This window comes from Sardina pilchardus, chromosome 9, assembly GCF_963854185.1.
Source record: "Sardina pilchardus chromosome 9, fSarPil1.1, whole genome shotgun sequence".
NCBI classification, from domain to species: domain Eukaryota; kingdom Metazoa; phylum Chordata; class Actinopteri; order Clupeiformes; family Clupeidae; genus Sardina; species Sardina pilchardus.
The window spans coordinates 9086038-9096033 of record NC_085002.1 but is presented as its reverse complement, the minus strand read 5'-3'; positions in this window follow the sequence as shown (position 1 = coordinate 9096033).

Below are 9996 nucleotides of genomic sequence, written 5' to 3'. Positions count from 1 at the left end.
AGTTTATTTTTTCATAAATCAAAGTTGAATATACTATTTTAACATCAGAGAACACAGTACAATACTCGATTTATCCATTCTATGTTCTCTTTAAAATGACAATACTAAATACTATATTGCATTTAAAAATATGTATTTTAGATACATCATATAAATACTGCCAATCCAACATAAGGAAGCAGCATGGGAAACTTGTAATTTTCATCATGAGAAATTCCTGCCAATCGTTCATGGTGAGCAACTGCACAAGCTTGCCCCCGTTAGGTTTCAACTTTGACCCCTAAGCTGTTTTCATTGTCATTTTACTACCTTTACTTGTAAACTCTTATCTTGGTCATTGTAAAGGTCAGCTATATATACTATATTTTTCTGTTTTGCTTTGGTTTTGTTTGAGTTTTTCCAGGACAGTCTACCCATATCTGAGAGACTGGGAAAGAAGGCTTATGAAGTGGAAACAGTTATAGTATATAGTGATTTGGCACACAAATAGAACAATACAATAGTTAGGCTACAGTAAATAGGAACAGCAAACAGGTTTAAAACATTAGTAAGACTACATCATGCCTTAAGAGTAGTGCTGGTGTGCTGGTGTGCCAGTTTGGCTGGTGATCACATTGACTCGTGACATTTCACAAAATCTGTGAATATTCAACAAGGCCCTGCCTACTCCTTACTGTAACAAGGCGAGGTCATTTCCACAAAGTGTTTGCAAAATGCAACAAATATAAGGATCTCGGAAAAACCGGTAGGCTACCAGTTTTGCATTATCCACACACAACAGTCTACGAAACATGTGACCAGAAAAGTAAATCAAATTTACCATTGAAGTTTCACAGGAGTTTGTTTGAACCATGAGTCTCTACTTCAAGACTCCATTACACTATGCACATGATGCTTCAAACTGCTTTACACCATGGTTTTAGAATTATAACTCCAGCTAGCTCAACTTAACATGGGTGAGAAATAGCCTATATGTGACCGTTCAAAGCGAAATCAGTCGCTTTGCGCACGTTATTTTGAGAAAATCCACAATAAACAAAATTCCGGCTTAAAATGTTGAATTTCACGTTTTCGCATAATTCGACAGTATACAGTCTGTTTCATATCGTGAACTAATTTCACTGAAAAATATACGTCTTGACTGTTAAACCCGGCGAAGATTCAACACATTTGCAGTCATTCCAGTTGTCCACGCACTGCTTAAAAAGGTGATTTCTCCTCTTCTGGCATATCATGGCAGAACCATGTCAACTTTGGATGCAGGTAGCTCAGGGTGACCAGACGTCCCGGTTTTCCTGGGACAGTACCGATTTTGAGTGGCGTGTCCCGAGTCCCGACAAAAGCCTGACGGAACGCTAATATGTCCCGGTTTTCACCAACCACTATTGAAGTGTGGTTTTAATATAGCCCGATTACTACCTAAACCCATGTAGAAACTAGCATAAAGCGTCCGATGTATGATGATGATGTGTGTGTCAGCCAATCGCAACAGTCTGCCCAATCATTGCAGTCAACGTTACATTGTTTTAATGCCTCGTTTTAATGGCTAGCAGGTTACGCTACGACAATGCTGAAGAGAAAGTCATCATTCTCAATAACATTAGTCCGTGAGCCAGAGGGGTTGGTCGTTACCGAAAAGGTGACAAAGGCTACCATACCTTTTCTGAAAGCCTGGAATCTCAGCTTTTCAATGATGTATAATGGCCATCTGACAAGAGTAGCTGTTTAGAGTCATCACACATAATAAACTAAGGTTGAGAAAATAATATGGCTGAGTTTCGTTTTCAAAAAATGTTTTCATGCATAATAGGCTATCTGGATAATAAGTGAGGAATGCTTAGGAGTCAGTGCAGGCCCTAAACTCTGATTGAAAGTGCACAGAATTTGTGCATTTACACAGCAATATTTAAGAAATTGTCATCTTAAAAGATGAACAAATAAAATACCAGTGACAGGGGAAAATTAGTTCTACTGTACCTACTGGGCGATGATAGTGTAGTGGGGAGCTGGGCTGGCGAAACATAACCTTAAGTTGCTCCAGGAACAATGTAATCCTAACATAGCTGACATATGTAAGTCACTTTGGACAAAAAGTGTCTGCTTAATGTAGCCTACTGACCAATGATTCTAGCGGTGGGCTAAAACTGTAGGACAGCCTAAACAACAACAAGGTTGTAAAAGGAAAGTAGATAGAAAGTACTGAAACAAATCTATAACACGCACAGAGAGCACACACAGAGAAATAGTGTCTTACATGATTGTTGGCTACTGGTGGCAGCTTGCAAATCACTGAATAAAGACTTATGGTTATGAATATAATGAACAGTCTGAAAAACGAGAGGAATTGCAGTCGCACAGTGCCGGCTACTTAGCCTGGATAGCGCCTACCACTATTTGAAAAAATGCCCAGATCCGTTCATTGGGCGCCACGGATGTCTATCAAATGCGTCTGTGCATAAGTCATCATGGTCTTGCTTTCTCCCCTGTTCTGTGATTGGTCGCCAACATCAGGCGAAAAGGTGGGCGTTAGTTTCCAGACTGCCTTAGCAGCGTGAATGAAATCAACCACATGGCAGGTTGGGAACACCCAGGCTACCGGCTACTTGGAAGGCACAGCAAAGTAAAATACTCTAACAGCAATATCATGCACTTTTTAGCTCAGCATAATCAGCCCGGCCTCATAAGGCCACCGGCCGGCTGCCCACCGGGAAATGGTGAATTCTCTCCTGACTCCGGTGCCGGAGGAAGGCATGGGCAGTTAGGGCAATTGCCCAGGGCGCCAAACCACCAGGGGCGCCGCAGCGAGGTGAGCTAAAGGTTACAATATTGTCAAATAATGCCATAGACGGTTTATGCAGGGGCAATTCATTAATCTTTAGTGATATTGGTTAAAAAACAGTCATGAATGAGACATTCAAGCCTAGTGTTACAGAATATAGAAAAGTTCACAGGTTGAAATGTTTGGAAAGTTGTCCCAAAACGATTCTCCCGCACATTATGAGGGTGTAGTCTGGCTATCACCATACGAAGATCAATCTTTTAAGATTGAACATTAGCCAGCTAGTTTAACACATATTATAGCCTATGCTTTTGTGAGTAACACACCATTTATGAAAGAATTTCGCTGGCAGACCTTTACAAAATGTGACCACTTTGTAAATCATCATAAATAATATAACACCAAACACACCTGGCTCTTACTCACACTCACCATGGCGGTTTGAGAACCACTGCCTCTATGCACTGTCAGCTAATGCACTAAGCTGGAAATCTGGTCAGATAGGCATGCATCTTTTTTTTTTCAACACTATGATGTCCACACAAAATGTAGTTTCTGTTTAGAAAAACGTAGCAAAGTCTGGAGTCTGGCAAGAATCATGGTGGTAGGATACAATTTGCAAAAATGAATATACTGTCAAAAATATTGTATTCATTATGAAGTTTTATTCACTGAAGTCTTGCCAGTTAACCATTGGATGAAGAATGTGCCTTACACTCCTCTGCATTTGTGACCTAAAGTAAGTAAAGTCATGTATTGTAGCCAAAAGTACAGTTGATCTGTACTTGCTTTGACCAACTTTTTATTCTTGAATATGGAAAGGAAGATCATTATGTTGGGGTGCTATTTCATTAGCCTGGCTCCGCCTGACTACGTACTTCCGCTCAATTTCATTTCTGATTTTGATTTGATTTGATTTTTTTATTTATTTCAAATGTAAAACACATATGCCATTTCCTGGCAGAAAACAACACAAAAAACAAGGAATCTCTATTTTTCACATTTGAAAGGGAGTGGGAAGAAGTATTTCTTATTAAATCCCACCCCCATTAATATCTCTTATCATACAGACACAGATGTGCACCACACCACACACCACAATGTGGATCCCACCATCCAAATCGGTGACACCACCACAGTTACACCACTAGTACTGTTTTCAAGTACTAGTCAAGCAAGTACTGCTTGACAATAGACTTTTTAAACCTTTTTTTAAACTGTTTCATGTTTGGACATTTCTTTAAATCCACATTTAAACCATTCCATTTCTCTTCATACTCCGTCTGGTATAGCTTGATACAGCTTCGTTTACTCCGGCGAGTGCATCTCCGCCCTATCAGCGAACAGAGGGCGTTCCCAAGAGCAATTACATTTAAGTTTCAAGCCTATCGTTATCATTGTGTCCCCCGTGGTTATCATACGTCAGTACCAAACGTTAGTGATTGAACGCCAATGAATTCAAACTTCAGACAAGCGTCCACAAAATAAACGTTTGCCAATGGATCTAGGCCAGACTGTCTGCGAAGAAGAGAGTCTGGTCTCCAAGCTACCATTTCATTAGAATTTCACCTCAAAGTTTGAGACATGTAGATTACTAGGGAATGGCTTATTGTACAGCAGAAGACAAACAGAAGAGTGGTTTTTCATGTGTTCAGTGAAGAGTTTATGGGATATTCCACCAAGAGTAATGGATGTGCAGAACTGTGTGCAAAATGTATGATTCAATTTCATGTAAATTTGGTTTCTAGCGAACCGTTTATCTCAGCAACTAGTTGCTAATCAAATACAACTGCTTGTGTGTGTGTGTGTGTTTTTTTATTTCATTAGTAATCAACAATAATCTATTGTTCTTCCAAAGCAAGCACATTATACTTTATTATTCCCGTTCACCCACTTTTTTAAGACGCCTCTTCTCCTAGAGCGTTTGAGCTATCGACGCGGTTCCAACACAAAAAAATCAGGCCCGATCCGGTGTAGCTTGCTTGTTAATGTCGGATGGCTGCCGGTTGTCGTTTTTCCGGTATTCCCGTTTTTTCGCAGGTTTTCGGTCCCATTGAAATGAATGGGGGAATTATTTTTTTGGTATTTTTTTTCCAGCCTGTGTTTTTTAAGCATTGGTGACATTATAGAAGTCATTAGCTAGGTTGGCATTGTTAGCATAGTTAACATGGTTAGCATAGTTAGCATTTTTAGCATAAATGCTAGAAATCATCAGCTAAGTTAGCTAGTCAACCTGGTTAGCGTTGTTAGCCTAATTAGCATTGTTAGCATAGTTAGCATTTTTGCAAGCCCACTCTTGCAGGTCCTCGGACAAGCACATTTCTAGTTTATTGTTGTTGTTGTTTTTAACACATCCCTATTTCCAGATAGGGACAATACACTTTGTGTTTTTTCAAACATATTCATTTTAAGAGTGTAGGTTCTCTTCTTTCAGAGAAGGAAGAGTGTGAATTTAGACGTAATTTGCATCTGCCAGCCACTATAGGTTAAGGTCATGTGAAATGTTGACTTCCTGTCCTGCCAGACCAAGTCGGACAGCATTTCTAAACAGCATGTAGGCTCTCTCAAACATTTACTTCACTAGGCTATTGGAGGTGATGTTTTTTTATGATTTGATTTTTTTTATGACTCCATTCATTCTCTCATGGGTTTTTTATTCCTATACAAACCAGAACTTGCTAATGATGGAAATGCTAATCGAACACATACAAAATGACAGTATGTGAGTAGTGATTTCCACACTCTACAATACACACATGTAGCCTACTACTATTTATTGACGTACTTTTAACGTGAATGAGCGAGGTCTCCTCTGCATTGTAGCTTGAATGTTATTCTTCCTTTTATAAGTCCCCTTGGATAAAATTGTCTGCTTAATGAATAACATGTAAATGTAAATGTACAAGCTTAGTCACCAGAGTGCTGAAGGATTAGCAATGTCCACAATCAATATTGATGTCCACAGATCTGAAACAATTCGCAAGCATCGATTCCTGTTATACCGAGTCACCATTTACTCATTTACAGAAACATACAAAGCAAATATTATATTTCAGTGTGCTGCATGCTCCTTTCTACATTGAACATTCTTCAAAAGCCTCAATTATATAAATCACAGGCTTTGTAGCGCTGATGTGAACCCAGCACTGTCCTGAGGTGCTCTGAGGAGTGTTCAAAAGCCAAAACTGGATTGAAATCCTCTCAAGGACAATTAGTTGCGAGCTAGCTTGAATTGCATTATCTAGTTGACCATGAAAATCCATTTCTGCCTCTACAACAACATGGTAGGAAATGTACCCACATTCAAGCTTTTCATTTCATTTGCCAGCGCCCCCACCACACTTACCACCATTTTCTCACACTAGACGTATGGTTTCTTTTGTGAGGTAAATCTAAAGTGGAGCAATACCTCACTAGAGCCACAAGCTACAGTATGGCCTCTGCTCTATTGAAGTACACTGACTGTGAAGGGTTGCTAATGTGCTTTTTGATTAACCTTTTAAATTTGTTTTAAATAAAAATAAATGTAAACACTGAAGTTTGACATCAACATTTCAAAAGGCTGAAAAAGATTGATGATGGCAGAAAGAATGTGCTGCTAAGCTTGTGTTTGCAAAGTAGGCAAATGTATGTTTATGATGCTTATGTGACATTGAGGAGGGTGCAGTTTGGATCTGTACCTGCTCACATAAGATGATATTGATTCACTCTTATGGGCAAAACAAATCCAAACATGTACCTGAATACAGTCTATAAACCGTCTCAGATGTAGAGAAATATTCTGGGTTGTTCCCACTGTATGTCAATCTAGACTGCATGTGGGATATCATCACACAATGGCACAATGACTACCGAGACCATACTGATATGTCTTGGGTTGATTATCTTAAATTGTCTTGACCATAGAGTAGCGCAGACCTCCGCCAAGCGCCTCCTGGATCGAGACGGTGATCCGGATCACCTCGCTAACAAACAGACGGACAGACAGACAAACAGACAAACAAGCAAACCCCAATGAAAACATAACCTTGGCAGAGGTAATTATACTCTCATCATTACTTTTGCTTAACTAAGACTTTTGAAATCTCACATGAGAAAACGTTATATGAAGGTGGATTTTAGATTCAGCATTTGTAGAATATTCTATATATATTTATAAAATGTAAATGAGTTTGACAGAGGTGATATTCACACTTCATATTGTGTGCTATTAAAAGAAAGAAAGTGTTTTTGTTACATTATCCATTGTAAGGAGAACATTATGATAATACAGAATAGATGGTAATGGCCCGGACTATTCTTGGCTATTCTGCTTATTATTCTCATTCAACTTCTCAAAATGCTGCAGAAAGTTCAATGAAATTGAATTAGTCACCCCAAAGATTGGTCCCACTATCCATTCAAGTAGGTCCAATATTGTTATAATAATGTAATGTAATAATCTTTATAATGTTTATACGTTTATAATGACCACGGTAAAAATGAATGACCCAATGCCAACAGGGTTTGGGCTTCTGATTCACATATATCATATCGTACTGTATCATTCACTTAACGTTACAGAACTTCATTGGAGCTTAAAGTTAGGGAGTGAATAGGCTACTGTATATTGCGACGCAGTACCTGGAATTTTGTGTTCAGGGCCAGTTCATCCTGTCATGATGTATTTTCTGATACAGACTGGATATTTATGGTACAGTAATGACAGCAGGAGGATTCAGGATACAAGGGGTAAGGGTGAGAGAAATCTTGAGACAGAATCGCCACCAATCTGAGTGTTCTTAAAGTCTGTATCAGCAGTATTCTAGCAATGATGTGCATGCTTTAATGAAGCCACATAAAAACAATATCTAATCATTGATTATTTTTTGTCCCTGGTTCAGACAGCTGGTTAAACTGGTAAAATCATATTTGTAATAACCTGTAATAACTTTGCTGAAAAATATGTAGTCAAATCATATTTGATCGGATAGGTATGATGAGAGCATCATGAAATGAAGTACCATTATTGTTATAAGAAATATGTGTGAATAGAGGTAGGTTCACAAGTTGGATTTGTGACAGTGAAGCATTATAAACACATAATAAATGTATAAATGTTTATAAAGTGTTCCTAATGCACCATAGCGATTGACATAAGTCTAACTATCTATAAATTGACTGCACTCACAAAGAATAATTACATTTAGGTAAAGCCTCTTCACAACTATGAATATGAAAGCCTGCGTGGAGTCACATATGGATCCATAAAGAGCAAAGATGTTAGCACTGTCATTATGAAGAGGTAGAAGAAGCTCTAGTGTGCATTCTGATATTTCAAGCTTTACCGTCTTATTGCTAATACCTTTGGTAATCCTGTGAGGCATTATGAATACTTTATAGCTCCATATGATGTGTTCTTAATCCTATGGATACAGGCTTCTTGTGGCAACTTGCCCGCTGAAAACCGAGGGGCAAAATGCCAGCAAACCACCACATCTGCCCCCAGCTGGCCGACAGTAGTCCACCACTCTCTTGCTATCAGGGTGGTATCAACCTCACATTGGTAACACAAGCTCACTGGCCTTATGTTTACACCCAGGCAATGTTATCCAGTAGTGACAAAGCAGCCCGCCATAATTGAGCCCTGACATGCTAAACTCATTGGTCTCAAGCCCTTTAGAAACTTTGGATTGCTATTGTGGAACTGGAATTGTTATAAATATGAGCGCCTTTTCTCGGCCTAATATGCCTGTGTATTAGAATGGCGCTAGGCCTGAATTACTGGGTGTTAGTTAGCATTATCTGTTTAGCGGCGTGCGTGTAATTTACCTAATCACGTTTGTTCTAACCTCCCACACGACCCCTCGTCTGCTGTGCGCCGAATGAGAATTTAAGATAACACAAATGAGAATGCCTGCGAAAAGACGCATTCCACTTTTTATTGGATTATCAAATTAATCTAAACAATTCGGCGGAGCTGGTACATGAAGCCAGAAATATTTCTTTCCCTGGCTCCTAATTGAATTAGGTTTTTCATTTGTTATTATTTGGGCTTTCTTCTCTCTCTCTTTGTTTCAGGCAATTGTCATTTCTGGTGTGAAGTGCTATTATTAAGCTTTTCTGATGAGAATTCTCAATATGAAGCTGTTGTCACACCTTGCTGTAGGGAATTTCATTGAGAATGTGGCAATAGTTAATAAATCTCTCTCTCTATCTTCTCTCTCTCCCTTTCTCTCTCTCTCTCTCTTTCACTCACACTCATTACATCTGTCTCTCATTGTCTCAGTCTGTTACCAGACATCATATCTCTCTGAAAGTATATAAATAAATAATGACCAAACATCTTCATCAGGATTGCAGTAATTAAAGTCTTTGCTTGTTTATCCAGAAATATCCATACATGAACATATTGTCATGAATATAAAAACAATCTGCCATAGAGTTAACAACGTACCATTTCTCTCTCCCTCTTCTTCCCCCTCCTTTCTTTTCATCTCCCTCTCTCTCCTCTCTCTCTCTCTTTCTCTCCTTCTCTCTCTTTCTGCTTTCAGATTCTCCCCCATTCCCTTCTTTAGTGCTTCTCAAACAAGAAATTCCAATCTTTTCGCATTACTCAGAATTCAACTCACAGACCTCTCTCCCTCACTTAGACCAGTCTGCTTTAAAATTCATAACTACATTCACAAGAATAAAAGCGGGCTCAGATGGAATATTTCCAGGAAGCTTACTTGAGCAAAAATACAATTCGCTGCGGCCTATTTAATATCCTTAACCTGGGTCTTTAGTACATACTGTAATAATAACAATAATAAAAAAGGGAAAAAGTCAAAACCATGTCTGAGCATGAAATGACTACCCATAATTCCTGCCACTGGGAGAGAGAGAGAAGAGAGAGAGAGAGAGAGAGAGAGAGGAGAGAGCAAGAAAATTGTGAGGAGTGTTGCTGGATTGTGGGGAGGGGGGAGTGACAGTGAAAGAGAGAGTGTATGCATGTGAAAGAGTGAGCGAGAGAGTGAGAGAGGAGGGGGGGGGGTGAAGGATTAAGAGTGGATGAGTGTGAAGTCGTGTATAAAGTTTGCAGTCACCTTTCCATTCCGTTTCTGCCTGACTCAGGTTTGTTTATCTGAGTGAGCCTCTGAACACAGCCAGGCAAACATGGAGCTGATTGGGCTCATGTTAACAGCACTGTGTTTCACCGCTTACTCATTTGGTAACTTGGCACGCAAATATTTAGC